General features: G+C 34.9%; 1 protein-coding gene and 1 non-coding gene across 2 annotated transcripts in view; both read left to right on the top strand.

Moving 5' to 3' along the window:
* Htr2c (5-hydroxytryptamine receptor 2C) overlaps positions 1-17,228 on the top strand; it is a 189,452-nt gene that overhangs the window by 20,155 nt on the left and 152,069 nt on the right. The gene's annotated exons all lie outside the window — the stretch shown is intronic.
* Positions 14,878-15,005, top strand: LOC138840581 (small nucleolar RNA SNORA35). Its single transcript, XR_011376141.1, has one exon. It is a non-coding gene; the product is annotated as a small nucleolar RNA SNORA35 (small nucleolar RNA).

Genomic DNA, 17,228 nt, shown 5'->3' with positions numbered 1-17,228 from the left:
AAAATTACAGATCTACCAAAATTCAAGACAGATTAAGGATGGCATAGCATTTGGGGTGCCAGCAACACACATTATTGATGATCAAAATACAAAAGAAGCAAACAACAATTTTCCAGCAAGACAGTGATATCAAAATGATTATATTAAAATATACCTATCAGAATAGTCAATATGAAACAGTCCTATTTTATTATTTAACACCAAGTGATAACCCATCACCATGCCAGATTATGGCAAAGGCAGTATCTCTTTATTTAATATATATAGTAAAAGAGTTCTTGGTGGCTGAAGCAGCTTTCTAGAGGGGGAAAAAATTTTGAAAGGTAAAAAGGCAACCCCCAAGTCTATAAAGTGTGTGTGTGTGTGTGTGTGTGTGTGTGTGTGTGTGTGTGTGTGTGTGTATGTGTGTGTGTGTGTATTAAGAATAAAATTAACATTTTTAAAGAATCCTAGTAACTTGGGGCTGGGAAGGTGGCTCAGTGGTAGAGCGCTTGCCTTGCATGCATGAGGCCCTGGGCTCGATTCCTCAGCACCACATAAGCAAAAAGAAAAAAGTCGGAAGTGGTGCTGTTGCTCAAGTGGTAGAGCGCTAGCCTTGAGCTGAGGGACTGCGCCCAGGCCCAGAGTTCAGGCTCTACCGACTGGACCCAAAAAAAAAAAAAAAAGAATCCTAGTAACTGTACTGAAAATGCAGAGGAAATTACTCATAGGAAGCTTGCGAAGAACCAAGGATACCTAAAGACATTTCCTCTGTATTGATGAAATAGATTAACATGGATGTGTAGGTAAGTTTACTCTGTTAAATTGCAAATAATGCTCTCATCCATGTTAATGGTATTATAAGCTCAGTCCTTTTCAAAACCCAAGATCAACTTTACTAGAATGTGAAGTCAGCCAACATCCTCTTTAATATTTCAATATTTGTCTGTTGTTACCACTGACTCTACATCATGTTCTATCCCATGCCTGTCCACAACTCTGTACATAAAACTCTTAATGTTTGGAACTTTTGTAGCTTGTTTATAATAATACCTAGACAAATACAATCTGGTATTCTTTGAGGGTTTTTGTTTATTTGGTTTTTGTTTTGTTTTGTTTACTTAGTATTTTGTAGTGCTGGAGGTCCTCCCAGGGCCTTACGTATGATAAGCAAAATCTCTACCATTGGCATATACCCCCAGCTTTATCTTTTAATTTTCAAAATATGGATCCCTGGTAATTTTTGTGGCTATTTTAAGATATGTCACTTTTAATTGCTCTTAAGAAAAGTCAGTTGATTTATTTCTACCATCATTCAAACTTGGTGATACTTTCCTAAACCTCTATTTGTCCATATACATACATATACATAAATATGTGCTACTGTGAGACATGTGTGTATCCATATATGATGTATATGCTCTATATATTATATGCATGTGTACATAATATATCATAGACAAGGTAATAATTCCGGTAATGTATTCACTGGCTCATGTGAAAAATACCAATTGATTTGCTGAACCAGATAAGTCCTGAAATATCATTAAATATTAAAAGTAAACATTGTTTTTTCTGTTAAATCATAACAGCATAAAAAAGTTCTACACAAAAGGTTAATATAAGGCTCCCTTCTAGCCCCTCCAGCATCTGTTGTTATTAGAGTTCTTGATATTTGCCATTCTAACCTGGGTGAGGTGGAATCTCATGAACTTATGAAAGGAGCAAGAGATTGAATGTTAAGTATTTGAATGTAGTGTGTTCTGTATAGAATGCAAATATTTTTTATTACTTGCCAGAACTAACATAGTGTTGACTATAATATATATTCAATAATGTATTGACTACCTAGTTTAATTATAATAATAAAATGAATAATACTAATAACATCTCCAGAAAAGAGATGATCAAACCAGCTTATTCTTTACTAACTTGATATATAGATTTTTAGGTATAGGCCAACTAGAAACTTTATAATTTTTCATTCTGCATAGTTTTTACATTTTTTGATAGTTTTTACATTTTGATTTCATTAGTTCTTTATAATAATCATTTAATCTCAAAGATCTGTGGTGGCTTAAGTACTCATGGAAATGATTATTGCCCTACAAAATGTGTATAATTAAGATAATAATATTAATAAAAATTAAATATCTTGCCCATAAAAGGTGGATTCTTGCATTTAATAATCTAACTGAGCTAACTTGTAACTTGTAAGTTGAAAAATGAAGCATATACATTTTCATGTGGAGTAGCCTGTGTCAAAAGCCATTGAAGCTAACAATGTACTTTAGAATTTGTATATTTTAGGCTGAATACACTGAGGCACATTTGTAATCCTGGCATACCAATACTTAGGAGGTGGAGTAGGAGTATTTATAATTCTAGGCCACTGTACTAAATAGCAAGACACTTTCTCTTAAACAAAGGATATATACACACCAAAATATTTCAACTTTTATAATGTAACTGAAAGTTGCTTTATTCACAAAGGGTAATAATTCAACAGTTCCATACAAGATAACAACCAGAAAATAATTTCACATATTTGTTTCTAAAGATTTACCTTTCAAAATATGCTTAGATTTTAAATTATTCATATTCAAAACATTTATTTCTTTGAATAGATCTCCTTAAATATAGAATAAAGGGCCAGGTGCCAGTAGCTCATACCTGTAATCCTACCTACTCAGTAGGCTGAGATCTGAAGATCACAGTTCAAAGCCAGCCCAGGCAGGAAAGTCTATGAGACTCTTTTCTCCAATAAGCCACCAGAAAACTGAAAGTGGCACTGTGGTAGAGCACTAGTCTTGAACTGAAGAGCTGAGGGTCAGCGCCCAGGCCCAGAGTTCAAGCCCCATGACCAGCAAAAATAAAATAAAATTATTTATATATATATATATAAAGAGAGAGAATAAAGTTATAACTTTAGTAGTTGCAACAAGAAAAATAATACCCATGCATTAAAGGATACCATGAGAGAAACATTACAGTACAAAAATATTGATTTTTTTCATTATTTCAGAATATTAGTGTTAAGTAGATACTATTATAATTCCTAAAACATCAGTTGGGCATCGTCTTATACTCCTGAGATCCTTCCCACTTGGGAGGCTGAGACAGAAGAATCATAAATTCCAGGCCAGCCTTCACAACCTAACAGCAAAAATCCTGCATTCTATCTCAAATAAAAGAAGAAAGAGATAGTGAGAAAGATAGATTATTCAAATTCAGACATATTAATGGCACGAAACTGTTATGTGACATGAATATTTGAATATTGTATAATGTTTCCATAACATTTTGTTTTGGTTTAATAGTCAATAAATAATTTAGTAATTACCACTAAAATAATATAGTGTAAGACAAGTAATAATGACTATTATTGTGCTACATTCCAGTCTCTTCATAGAATTTTAATTATGGAAGAAATTTAAAGTATCTCAAATGCTAAAAGAGTTTTAGAAACATTAGAAATGTCAATTGACAGTTGCATTAAGCAAGAACTTGAGTCATCCTTGAACAACTTTCAGTCCTATCATCCATCACCAAAATTATTTGTTTGTTAGTTTATTGGTGTTTAATACACTGCTTCTTGAGGTTTCCCCAAATTTAGAAGTAACTTGTCAGTTTTAGCTTCTAAGTATCTTCATTGCATTTCAACAACCATTATATTAGTTTGACTTTGCAACATATCTTTCCTGAATACTGGAATAGTCTAATCCTACCATTACACACTGACATTCCTGTCTATTTTTTTCATTTCCCCTTGCTTGTTCGTAGAATAAAGACCAAGAGCATTACCATGTTTTATAAGGAATGATTTGATCTGGTCCACGTATACCCTCCAGTATCATACTTGCCCTTTGCTCTTCCCTCCATCATGATTGCCTGAGTTGCATTGCTCTGCTGTCAAGGGCCTTGGACAAATGTTATCATTTACCGTGGGGCCTTGCCAGAATTTGTGCCTCTGTTGGTGAGTACACATAGCATTCCCCCTTCTCTGAGCACTCACCTCACCATTTAATGCCTATTATGCATTCAAAGCACAAGCTAAATAGGGCATTTCTTCAGAAAACAAGGAAAGCAGTCTTCCTGCTCATCTGATCCTATAATATTAGGTGAGCATCCTCATAAATTACACTAGTTCACGTTCCTTCCCAGCACTTATTACCATCAATTATATATACATGTATATGTTATGTGTGTAATAATTGTAACTTCTTGAATTCTATTCTTTCCTCTACTAGATATAAAATCCACAACTCCATGAGATCAGGAATAGTATCTGCTTTTGTTCAATATCGTTTTTTTATTGTCAAGGTGATGTACAGAGGGGTTACAGTTACATAAGTCAGGTAATGAGTACATTTCTTGTCAAAATTGTTACCCTCCCCTCATTTTTCTCCTACTTTCCCTTCTCCCCAACCCCCCCAAGTTGTACAGATTATTTCCAAAATATCGTCTTGTCTATGCCACTGTTGCATTGATTCCCCCCTTCTCCTTTGTCTCACTGTTCTGTTGTTCCCCTTCTTTTCCTTAATTCAAATAAACATATATACAATACCAAGGTACCAAATCAAATACGAGCAGAGTTATACCATAGGGGGAAGAACACACAAAAGAAACAAAACATCACATAGTACATAAAAAAAGAAAAGTCTCTTGTGTCCATGTCTTGGAGTTCATTTTGCTTAGTGTCATCTTATATGGTTTCATATGTACATAGCTATTGAGCTATTCTGCTAAACTGCTAAGATTATCCTAGAAATATACTAATTATTGCAAATAAGGGAAAACATGGAACCTACGTTTCTTTGGGTCTGGCTTACTGCACTTAATATGATTTTTTCCAAGTCTTTCCATTTCCTTACAAATGGGGCAGTGTCATTCTTTCTGATTGAAACAAAGAATTCACACACAAATACACACACACACACACACACCACATCACATCACATTTTCTTGACACATTCATCTACTGAGTGGCATCTTAGCTATGGTGAATAATAATAATGCTGCAATAAACAAAGTTGTGCTGGAAGCTTAATATGGCCTTGTCTGTGATCATTGGGTAAATGCTGGGTCATTGGGGAAATGCTGGGTCAAAAATTCGTGTAGAACCATAAAAGACCCCAAATAGCAAAAGCAATCCTTAGCGGAAAGAATAGTGATGGAGGATAGTGCTGGAGGAATATCAATATCAATATCAAACTCTATTACAAAACCATAGTAATCAAAACAACTTGGTACTGGCACGAACAGACCTGAGTACCAATGGAATAGAACTGAAGACCCAAAAATGAACCTGCAGACTTATAGCCACCTAATCTTTGACAAAGGAGCTAAAAAAATAGAATGGAAGAAAGACAACCTCTTCAGTAAATGGTGCTGGCAAAATTGGTTAAACACCTGCAGAAAACTGAAGTTAGATCCTTATATATCATCCTGCACCAGAATCTAGTCCAAATGGATCATAAACCTCATAGTAAAAGCAGACACCCTGAAAACATTACAGGAAGGAATAGGGAAAAGCTAGACCTCCTTGTTCAATATCTTATTCTTTTTTTAGACACTCTTATTCTGTAGCCCAGGTTGGCCTCAAACCCTCAGTCCTCCTGTCACAGCCCCCTAAATGCTAGCCCCCATCATGCTCAGCTTCTCATCTACAATACTGAATTTGTAGTAAGAATGTTTCACAGATGACAATTGCTAGGAGGACAAGATTGTATTCTTAGCATGCCTAGCATGTATCAGTGATTTGGTTAATATTCATTCACTGAATAAATAACATTAATCATTAAGATGATATTTGTGTAAATTTGAGGGTTTATTAGTCTGTGACCTCTCAACTACTTCCCTCCCTGTGGCAGCTGTAATTATTGTAGCCTGGGAAAACTCTGTGACTAAGATGTCAACATAAAGGTTTTAACATGTAAGCTATCAGTTAGTAACTGTGACAGCTACACTGGCCTGACTTTAAATATAATGTTAAGTTTATAGACAATTGGTACTTATAAAATTCCAATATTGCACTGGAATTATGGAATAAAGAAGAAGGAATTTTAAAATGGTCTCTCTTGCCTGTTTATGCATCAAGAGTTTCACATTCATGTTTTAAAACACAAGATAATCAAATTCTATCGTTGTTGTGCTTTCTGAAATAAACAAATTCACTTTGACAAATTAGTTGTAGTATAACCTGTAAAGTATTAGGGATTATTACCAAATTCACACTAAATGATTATTGCTACAGAACATACAATATAGAATACATATATAAAATATAACTTGTTTTATTTCGAGTTTAATTTAACATTGCAGTTTACTGCTATTCCACTGGATTATCCTTTGCTGTTTTACAATACCTAATTTAGTCTTAAATAACAAGTGTCTACTGTAACTCATGTGTTTTAAGATCCTGTTATGCATCTTCATAGATAATACTGGATCATTTCCCATCCCAGAACTGGTAGGTTTTCCCTTTTTTGTCTGCTAAAATATTGACAATTGTAAGACAGTGTGGTTAGTGCTTGACTAGTATTTTTGGCCTCTTATAGTAAATAGAATATACTGAGGATCCTGTTTAGCCACAGACACTGACTCAGCCAATCAGGAGAGTGGTCTAAAATCTTGTGTTTCTAACAAGCTACTAGTGTAGCAAGGTCACAGAGCAGCAATTAAACTTTTTCTATAAAGGTAAAATAAATGTTTTGAATATTGTAGTCTCTTGATGACTTAGCTCTGTTATTGTAGCTTGAAGTCAGTCAGAGAAAAGATAGATGAATGAGTGGATTCAAAAAAACCTTTATGGGAAGTGGTGCTATGGCTCAAAGTGGTAGAGCGCTAACCTTGGGCAAAAAGAGCTCAAGAACAATGCAGGTCCCAAGTTCAAACCCTACAACCAACAAAAAAATTGAAAACCCTTATTAACACTGAAATTTATGATGAATTATAACATTATAATTTTCACATATTATGATATTTTATTCATTTTTATTGCATCCTAACTGGGTAAAAAATGCAAACTCCATACTTGGCTCATGTTGGGCCAGACTCAGTTTATAGTTTATTGACGACTCTGCTAAAGCAGAAGGTATAAATGGATCACTTTGCCACTGGGAGGAGAAGCAGTAGAAGCACAGACTCTGTAGGAAAGGTTATAGTTGAGCTAGGACTTGAAGATGTAGTAGTTTTCTGCACTAACAAGTGGCAGTATGTGAAAATACAAAAGGGAGAAAAGCAAACAAGAGCTTAGTGTCATCTGTGAAGTGGAAGCCTCTCATGTGACATCAGGAAAGATAAGCTGTTCAGATGGAACCAGCTCAATGAAATGGGAATTCCAAATATGGTTTTAAATATGGTTTTTACTAGTGGTATCAGGTGAGCATGGTGAGCCCACAGTGGGAAATATCATTAAGCTCACATTCTGGAATTTCAAGAGAGAAGTGATATATTGGGGGGAAGAAAGAGAATAGAAATGGTTGTGGGAATGAAGAGATACCACAGTGAAAGGTCAGGACTCTGAAAGTGGCTGCAAAATGTTCCTAAATGAAAGCTTTGTGGGATCATTTATATAAATGGTAGGATTTCTTTTGCAAATTCATTGATGAAATAGGAACATCCTATACCCAAGCAGAGAAAGCCCTTGAAGCCATTTTTTTTCCATTAATACAAAGCATAGAGCAGATTAAAAAGGGAAGCTAAGAACTAAGGACTGAAGATTTAAAAACCTGATTCTATAAATGCTTCTGCATCAATCTGACTTTGCAGATGAGCAGCCATACATGTGAAGAAATAAAAGAAACATATAGATTTTAGAAAAGATGTTTCTATTCATTCTTTGGAGGTTGTGGTAAATGATAGAATGTTATGAAAACATACCAGAATTAGAAAGTATGAAATATAAGACCTCAGGTACAACATGAAAACAATCCCAGTACTTTTGGGAACTCATTCTAAAACTTCTGATTTCCTATCACATCTGATGCCCTTCACACAAGACATTTTTTGGGAGAAGAATTTCAGTGGAATGTTAGAAGTGAGGTAAAATTTGCTGGCAACTTGTATACAAAGCAGTATTTTAAAAAATTCTTGCAGTAATCTAATAAGTGGAAAAAATTTATGACCATTTAACAGATGAAGAAAGTGAAGTAGAAAGTTCTATTTATTTATCTAGATATTCCATAAAATAGACAGTGCATTTATCAGTAGCTGTGGACTATAGATAAAACGTGAGAGGAATTTCTACTTTTTCACAATAGGAACAATGTTAGTTTCTCTTCTGGATACACAAGAAAGATTTGTCTCCATCTTTATTCAAATCAAAAACAATTAAGCACAAATTTTGGTTGGAAAAAAATAGGTGACTTTTAAAAATACTGAAACATCATGAGAGAAAAGGAAGTGTTATTAATAGAACTTTGGATGGATAGCAAATATAGAAATAGAAAAGTTTTTGCCAGACCTGGGGCTTGAACTTTGGGCTTGGGTGCTGTCCCTGAACCTCTTGTGTTCAGGGCTAGATCTCCACCATTTGAGCCACAGTGCCTTTTCCAGCTCTTTCTGTGTAGTTTACTGGAGATAGAGTGTCATGAACTTTCCTGCCTATGCTGGCTTTGAACTGTAATCCTCAGATCTCATCCCCCTGAGTAGCAAGAATTACAAGCATGAGGTACTGGTGCCCAGCTTAAGTTTCTTTTTAATTTAAAGAATTAGTGACTTGGTTTCCCCAAATGATGAGAGATGTATGCACGTATAATATTAGCTATTATGGACTGAGTATTTTCTCAATTCTGTACATGCTGCTGAAGGCAATACAAATTATTTCCTTTTTTTCACAATATTCCAATGAAAGTGGGTTTTAATACCCATACTTGACATACAAAACTATGAGCATTTAAAGGTACCATGATTACTATGAACTTTTCTAATAAAAAGTACTAATGTAAATCTTGTAAAATTAAATACCTAACATGTTTCCAATGCTAAATAGATGCTAACTAATGTTATTCTCTGATTCTTTGTTGCTAGTAGTGTCTTTATTATAATTGCCATTTTCTCAACTTTTAAAAGTTTAATTTAACTCAATGATGACAACATGGAGCGAATCTACGAATGGATCTATTTAGTTTCAAGGATATACAAATCATTTAGCAAATGTCAAAATCCTTATAAATGTTCTCTTGAAAAATATTATTTATTTTAAATAAGGCCAAACAAGATAGTAGACACTGAAACTTTCAGCTCTTTCATAACATGACCCTGAGTAAAGAATTTGATCTTTGTCTAGAAAATTACTTAGGTTCAAGTGGCCATAATCAGAAGTTAAGAAACTTATGCTTGAAAATGTGTAGCACATACCTGTAAGTTTCTGCTGTTTTCATTTTCCTACTTCTGAACTCATTTCTTTTGCTGAATTCCTGTAATTTTTCTGAGGACTTAAGCACATTATCCTTAGCATTTTTGTGCTTAACAAAATAATACAATTGATTGAATCTAACATTTTTGTGTCTTAGTTCAAAATTCATCATTTAATAATTCTATGCTTATCTATAGTATAGAAGTGATCAATAAATGTTGGATGAAAGAATGAATAATGACTCATTTCCATCAATTATATTTATATCTTTCAATTTCTGCAAAGAAATCTTCCTTTAAATTGGATATGTACTTATTTCTGCAAATTCATTTTAAGAAAACATATCATGGGCTGGGAAGGTGGCTCAGTGGTAGAGTGCTTGCCTTGCATGCATGAGGCCCTGGGTTTGATTCTTCAGCACCACATAAACAGAAAAGGCCGGAAGTGGCACTGTGGGCTCAAGTGGTCCAGCACTGCCTTGAGCTGAAGAGCTGAGGGACAGTGCCTAGGCACAGAGTTCAGGTTCCCAACCTGAAAACAAAAACAAAAACAAAAACACAAAAACCACATCATTTTCTTCTGGATATAAAAGTAAAAATGAATTGGTTTTTGTTACACTTTATTTTCAACATTATATATAAAACTAATTTGGGAAATTGATGTGCTAACATTTAAGTTCAGTACACATTCCTTACCCTGCTCCTCACTCTGATGACTTCTGGCACTCTTCTTGTATTTAAAGAGTAAGCCAAATTTTCAGTTTACAAACAGACCTTATGTTACTAGCTAATAGTAATTCCTGATTCTAAAAGAGAAAATATAACCCTATGTCATCAGTGCACTAATTTGACATTTTAGGGGCTTTTCATGTCCAATAAAGGTAAAGCCACAAAGTAAAATTATAAAGAGAACGATTCTACTGGAAGAAACATTAATTTGACAGTTTATCACTGAAAAGAGAGCTCAAGAAAAGAAAGTATATAGGTCAATGAAGGAAATGCAAATGTAACAAGGGTAAAATTAATTTATATTGCTATAGGATATAGAAAATAACTCTGACTTCAGTATTGAAGACAGTGGAATTTAGAATGAAGAGGAAGTATGTGTTGAGAGAAGTGTTTCTAAGGTAGAAGCTTTAAGAAATGTTTGGAAAACAATGCATTTTAAATCAGGCCAGATGAGCCAGCTGTGAAGTTATTGTGTTGTACTCAGCAAGAGGAAATGAGCTGTGAAAAGTAAGGTGGCAGAAAATGGAGAGAGGAAAACACTAATTAAAGGGATTGGTAATATGTTCAGCAGCTTTTCCAAAGAGAAAAATTCTATAAGAACTTAAATCTCAGGCCTGGATTTGTCATCTTTTTCTTAAATTTTGATGCTTCAATACAGCACTCTCCAATTACATCTGTAAGAGACTGAGGGCTACAGCCTATAACCAGAGGGCTACAGCCCTATACCATACTAGAGTAGTTCTCAGGCATTTCAGATTATGTGTGCTCAAAATTTTTCTAAATCACATGTTTAATAAACTGACCATCGACATGATATCTTATCTAATATCTAGAAAAGTTTTAGAAAAAAGTTTGAATTCCTTTCTTCTCAATATCCCCAGGTTTAGGGAATTGATATTTTGTTAAATTTTTTAATTGTGTAAATACTGTACAAAGGGTTACAGTTACATGAGCAAGGTAATGAGTACATTTCTTATCCAACATCGTCGCCTCTTCTTTGTTTTTCTCCTACCATCCCTTCCCTCCTACCTCCCACCTCCTCAGCTACACCTCCTCCCACTCCCCCACCCCCACCTCCCCATCCCCCGCCTAAATTGTAAAGTCCATTTTACGACATAGCATCTAGTACATCTCATTGTTGCAATGGGTCAATCTGTATCCCTATTTAAACAATTTGTTTTTTCCCTTCCCCTACCTAAATGGGAATTGATTTATGTGTTAGATTTCCAGGTAAAGCACAACATAAAATGAAATAAAAGGAATTAATAAAATTTGTATCTGTGAGCTGTTCTCTAATAATTTGCTTTTGTGTCATTGATATCCAACATGAAATTCTGGCATTTAAAAATAGTTTTTAATTCATCTTCAATTCATTTGCTAAATGTGATTCCCTATGTCAGAGTTATAGCTGTAAGAAGACATATGCACTAAATTAGAAGAAGAGGAATAGTAATAGTTGGCAGAAGACAAGTACAGAAGTGCTCTCTTCATTGTACTTTATGATATCATGCCCCAAAGCACATAAAGCTCCCAAATTAACTTTTTGAAAATTCTATATCCAACATCATTATTTTCAACTCTTCACATTCATAGGAAATGTATTAAGTTTACATTAGAACTAAAAATGATATAACCTAGTTTTTTATAAAAATAAAACATTGCAATTAATGTATAAAAATACCCTTCTAACAGGGATAGGATGCTGTTTATTGTTCTAAATTATTCAGAAATTTTCACACAATTTTCTGTAAACATCTGACTAAATGAAGAGTCCAAAACTAGTAGTATTAATACATCAAATTTCATCTTTTTTCCTTTTATTTCTTTGTGTCTGTGGACATACACACACAATAATAATATAGTAATAATAATGAAAATAATAAAGAAGTGGGCCAAATTATTAGGATGTTGTATCCTAGAATAGTACCAAAAAACTATGGAAAACTGTTATGCTGTCAGCCCTACCGTAATTATTGGGGTTGCAGATAAATAGATATTGACCATGATCTCTGGCCTCTAGACTTGATCACCATGTTATTTATATGTTTCATTAACATAGAATTATGAAAAAGTAGAATAGTGTACTCTAAGGAATAAGTATGATGCATATACAAAGAGGTCAGGAAAGAATGAATCCTGCAATTCAGCTGAAGATCCTTCAGAAAGTGCATTTATCAATTGGGAGAGAATATATCCCTATTTTCCTTTTTTCCTTTTTTCTTTTTTGTTTTGTCGGTTGTGGGTCCTGAACTCTGGGCCTGGACGCTGTCCCTCAGCTCTTTAGCTCAAGGCTAGTACTCTACCACTTGAGCCACAGAGCCACTTCCAGCTTTTTCTACTTATGTGGTGCTAAGGAATTGAACCCAGGGCCTCATGAATGTGAGGCAAGCATTCTACCATTGAGCCAACTTCTCAGCCCCCTATTTTCTTTTTATTATATGAGCTTACTTTTAAATCAGACAAAAATGTCAGTATTATGAATTCTGTATGTAAAACAACTTGAGTAGTAAAACAACTATTTCTGTAAATATGCTTTAATTTCATAAATTTCAATTTTAGAATTGTAGGTCAATTCAAATCTTTATAGGTATAAAGGGCTCTTTGTAACTTTACATTTAAAAAATGTTTTATTATCTTTAAGTAGTTGTGCAAAGGAGTTGCCACTTAACAAAGCATGTTGGTCAGTAAATATAGTAAATATAGTACAATCCATCTTGGTCAGCGTCACCTCCTTCAACATTCTCATCCCCCTGTGATCCATCTCTTAATGTGGTATATACAATAAATTCTTGACTATATTCTCTTCTCTTTCTCCCCTCTTCATTTGCCTACCCCCTCTCCCTTTGGCCCCACCCACCCTCTTTGATGTACCCATTTCCTTGTGTAGATTTTGTTCCACTTTGACCTAGTCTTTCTAAAAGAGTATACTATTTGAGCTCTCCATAGAGTCTATTATACTTCAGACAATTCATTTGTAACTACTTGCATATTGCCAAGTATTTTTACTTATACATTTATAGGCACATTCATTTATGGGTACATTCTATCTACAACAAATCAGGAAACCATGCAACCTTTGTTTCTCTGTGTTGGCCATACTTCATTTAAATTAGTTTTTCCATCTTACATTTCCTTACAAATGGTACGATATTATTATTGCTAATGTATGAGTAAAAATTACTTGTGTGTCTATACCACTGCTGCTATTAACTTTTCTCTGTTATTAAGCAATATATTTTTCTTCTAGCCTCCGTTTAATACCTTTGCACCAGTATCTAGTGTATGGTAGGCACTGCATAAATATATGGTACTTTATCAAACAGGTATTTGTCAAGGATGTAGTAAAAGCTATCAAAAGAATTTCTGGTTTTCTCTCAAATACATAGCTATCTTGAGTAAAAGTGTATTGATCATGATAATATAATTCTTGAAAGATCGTAATGCCAATCCAAAGGGAATGCTTATAAATTTGCTTCTATTAATGTTTGTGCCAGTACAGCAGCTTGAATTGTTGCTTAGCTTTTTCACTGAAGGTTGACATTCTATCTTTTATGCCACATCTCCACTTCTGGTTTTCTAATGGTTAATTAACTGATTTCAAATTGGAATCCTCAGATTTCAGCCTCTTAAGTAGCTAGGATTACAAGTGTAAGCCACCAGCACCTGGCATAAGTTTGCTTCTCAAAGAATGCAATGTCCTGGAGCTCCCTTCACAGCACTGAAGAAATAAAGTCCACATTTGAATGCCTGTTGGATTCTGAAAACAAATGTATTCTTTCTGTTATGAACCAAATAGTCACTATCTGTAGTATCAAGATTGCATAAGGCCAGTAGGTCACTTCTCAGCAGAAATATTTCTCTAATGTTTGATATACCAAAAGTTTCATGTAAATATTTAAATCATGTAATGTTCTACTTGTATAGTAATATTTTAGGAGTATGTATTTTATACCTAAGAAAGGCATAAGACCTCTATTTGACCTCTTTATATTAGAAGGTTGTTGTTTGCTTAGATGTTCTCTCTTAAATTTCTATTTTCCAAATAAACAAAAACATTGGAAAATAGTGTTATAATTAGTTGGTAGGTAAGTCAAGGATGAATGATATCTTTCAACTAAATAAACACTTTGGCTGATTTCTTGCAGGTGAATTATCCCTACTGTCTAGTACATTTTGTTACAATTTGTTGGGTATACAGTTTGAAAGCAATATTGTAGTTTAGGATGAAGGCTACTAGAATCATACTAACATACTAAAAATTACTTTGGGAACTGACTTTTCAAAATTGGAATAGTAAATATATATTGTCTTAAATAGTGAATTAGATGGGACTACAGCTTCATGATTATTCTTGTAAAAGAAATGTAAAGTATTGAAACTAAAAATCATTAAAGTTACATTATTTTCCATCTTTTGGTATTTGTGTCCATCAAATGATATGCACATTCAGGAGAGTATCTATATTCTATCTGGTTAACAGACTGGAAATAGATCTCCAGTTCTTACCACAGTCAAACAGTTTCTGTGAATTCTATTTAACATTATGAGGAAACAGAGGCCAAGAGGACATGAGGAAGTTCTCTAAGCTTCCACAGCCAATCGGTGACAGAAATGGGATTCATAATGCAGAGTTGCCTGATTCTCAACTCACATAGTCTTTCCCTCAAGTTCACCTATCTGTGCGGTCAGCATGGTGAATGAATCCAGTGGTGAGTTCTGAGTTGTTTCAGTCTCCTAACTACTCTCTCCTTTAATCTAATCCCTCCGTATGCAGAGAACAGGGTCCCAATCCCCCTGCTCAGCTATCTACAGCACTGGCAAGTGACCCATTGGGCTTCCTCTTGACCAACTGGGCATCGAGCAGTGCAAAAGAAAATCCCTCCAAAACCTGGGAGTGTCACACTGTAGGCTACTCCTGCATGCAGGTGGGTACATATTTCCAGGTTCCAATGACCCTTCTTAAGATAAATGAGGGTGTAGAAATGAAACAACTCAGCTACTAGTATTCCTAGATGAAGTTCACTATATCTATACCAAGTTAATAGCCAATAGTCAAAAATATTTTTACTATTAAATTATTATCATCATCATCACTAGCTGTAGAGCTCTTAACAGTTTTCATTAACCTCTCTCAGAGTTAATATTGTCAGTTATAAAATAAGTTTGACGAATTTTACAACTTTGGCAGGGGTGGGGAGGAGGGGGAAGCAGCGAAGTGGGGGGATATGGAAAGGGATGGGAAGGGGAAACAAAGGAGGAGGCAACAATGCTTGATAAGAAATGTACTCATGGGCTGGGAAGGTAGCTCAGTGGTAGAGTGCTTGCCTTGCATGCACGAGGCCCTGGGTTCGATTCCTCAGCACCACATAAGAAAAAAGAAAAAAGCCGGAAGTGGCGCTGTGGCTCAAGTGGTAGAGCGTTAGCCTTGAGCTGAAGAGCTGAGGGACAGCGCCCAGGCCCAGAGTTCAGGCCCCACAACTGGACCCCCCCCCCAAAAAAAGAAACTCAGATGAAACAACTGTTAACCAAACCTTGATCTTGGACTCCTAGCTTCTAGCACTGCAAGTAAATAAAGATAAGTTTAAAAAAAAAAAGAAATGTACTCATTACCTTGCCCATGTAATTGTAACCCCTCTGTATGGTATTTTCACAATAAAAAAATAAATTATTTAAATAACAGAAAAATAAAATAATAAAATAAAATAAGTTTGAAACTACAAGAATTAAGATTATTATATTGGTTACATAAAAATATAACCTAATTCACAATTTTTTGACAAATACCCCTTTAATGTTAGTAGGACAGAAAAAGAAGTGATTTTTCTTTTGGGGGGGGGGAGGAAAATAAGACTGTAGATGCCTTCCTTATATTTTATTAGTTTCATATTTCATTTTCTCTTCTCCAATCTCTATCATTGTTCATACTGTATGTGAAGAGTAGATTGACCTAGTGATTTCCCTTCCCATTTTTTTTTTTTTGTTGTTGTTGTCAGTCGTGGGGCTTGAACTCTGGGCCTGGGTGCTGTCCCTCAGCTCTTCAGCTCAAGGCTAGCGCTCTATCACTTGAGCCACAGTACCACTTCCAGTTTTCTGAGTGTTTTGTTGGAGGTAAGAATCTCACGGTCTTTCATGCCCGGGCTGGCTTTGAACCGCGTTCCTCAGATCTCAGCCTCCTGAGTACCTAGGATTTCAGGCTTGAGCCACCCGCGCCCAGCATCCCTTCCCAATTCTATTTTTTTTTTTGGTCCGGTCGTGGGGCCTGAACTCTGGGCCTGGGCACTGTCCCTCAGCTCTTCAGCTCAAGGCTAGCGCTCTACCACTTGAGCCACAGCGCCACTTCCGGCTTTTTTTCTTTTTGCTTATATGGTGCTGAGGAATCGAACCCAGGGCCTCAGGCATGCAAGGCAAGCGCTCTACCACTGAGCCACCTTCCCAGCCCTCCCAATTCTTAAAGTACAGTTACATTCAAGATCTGTTCCTGCCTCAATAATCATTTTTTGTCTCTATGTTTTATATTTGTTTATCTAACTTTTATTAGTAGCTAATTAGAGAACTATTTGAAAGTAGAGAAACTACCTTCTCATATCTTTTAGTACTCACATACATTAAAAGTTCAGTTAAATATTAATTGATGGATAAGTTCATGCAAGTCATCTGTGGAAGTCAGTCCCCAATTTTTGTAACCTAGGCTAGAAGAAAGTTCTACATAAAATGAGCAATTAGTTTACACAATAAAACTCATTTATGATCTAGAAAGGATTCATTTTTGAAATAGGAATCCGTGAGAATTAAGTAAAATAAGCTAAAGAAAGAACTAAGATTTTTCTTATGATAACATGGATGATAAACCTGCCTTCCTAGGACATAGCATTAGCAAGTCTCTACCATGAAGCACTTAAGGCTCATGGTGCTGATCCTCTGTAATATTTCTGTTCTGATACTTAGATAAACTTTGTTTGGATATTATATTAAGATGTATTAGTGAAAATATAAAAATTAAATTCTTATTGATAGAAACTCAGTAACAAATGATACATTTTCCTGACAGTTGGCTGGCAGGTAAATATGATTTCTTTAAACAGTATTTCAGGATGTTTTCAAAATATATGGCTCTTTCAAATGTCATCTTTATTAACATTAGTAGACCAATGTTAAAAGGA

This window comes from Dipodomys merriami, unplaced genomic scaffold (genome assembly GCF_024711535.1).
Source record: "Dipodomys merriami isolate MVZ:Mamm:240054 unplaced genomic scaffold, mDipMer1.0.p SCAF_3, whole genome shotgun sequence".
Classification (NCBI taxonomy): domain Eukaryota; kingdom Metazoa; phylum Chordata; class Mammalia; order Rodentia; family Heteromyidae; genus Dipodomys; species Dipodomys merriami.
Note: the sequence above shows the minus strand (reverse complement) of the source record. Positions and strands in the feature narration are given on the sequence as shown.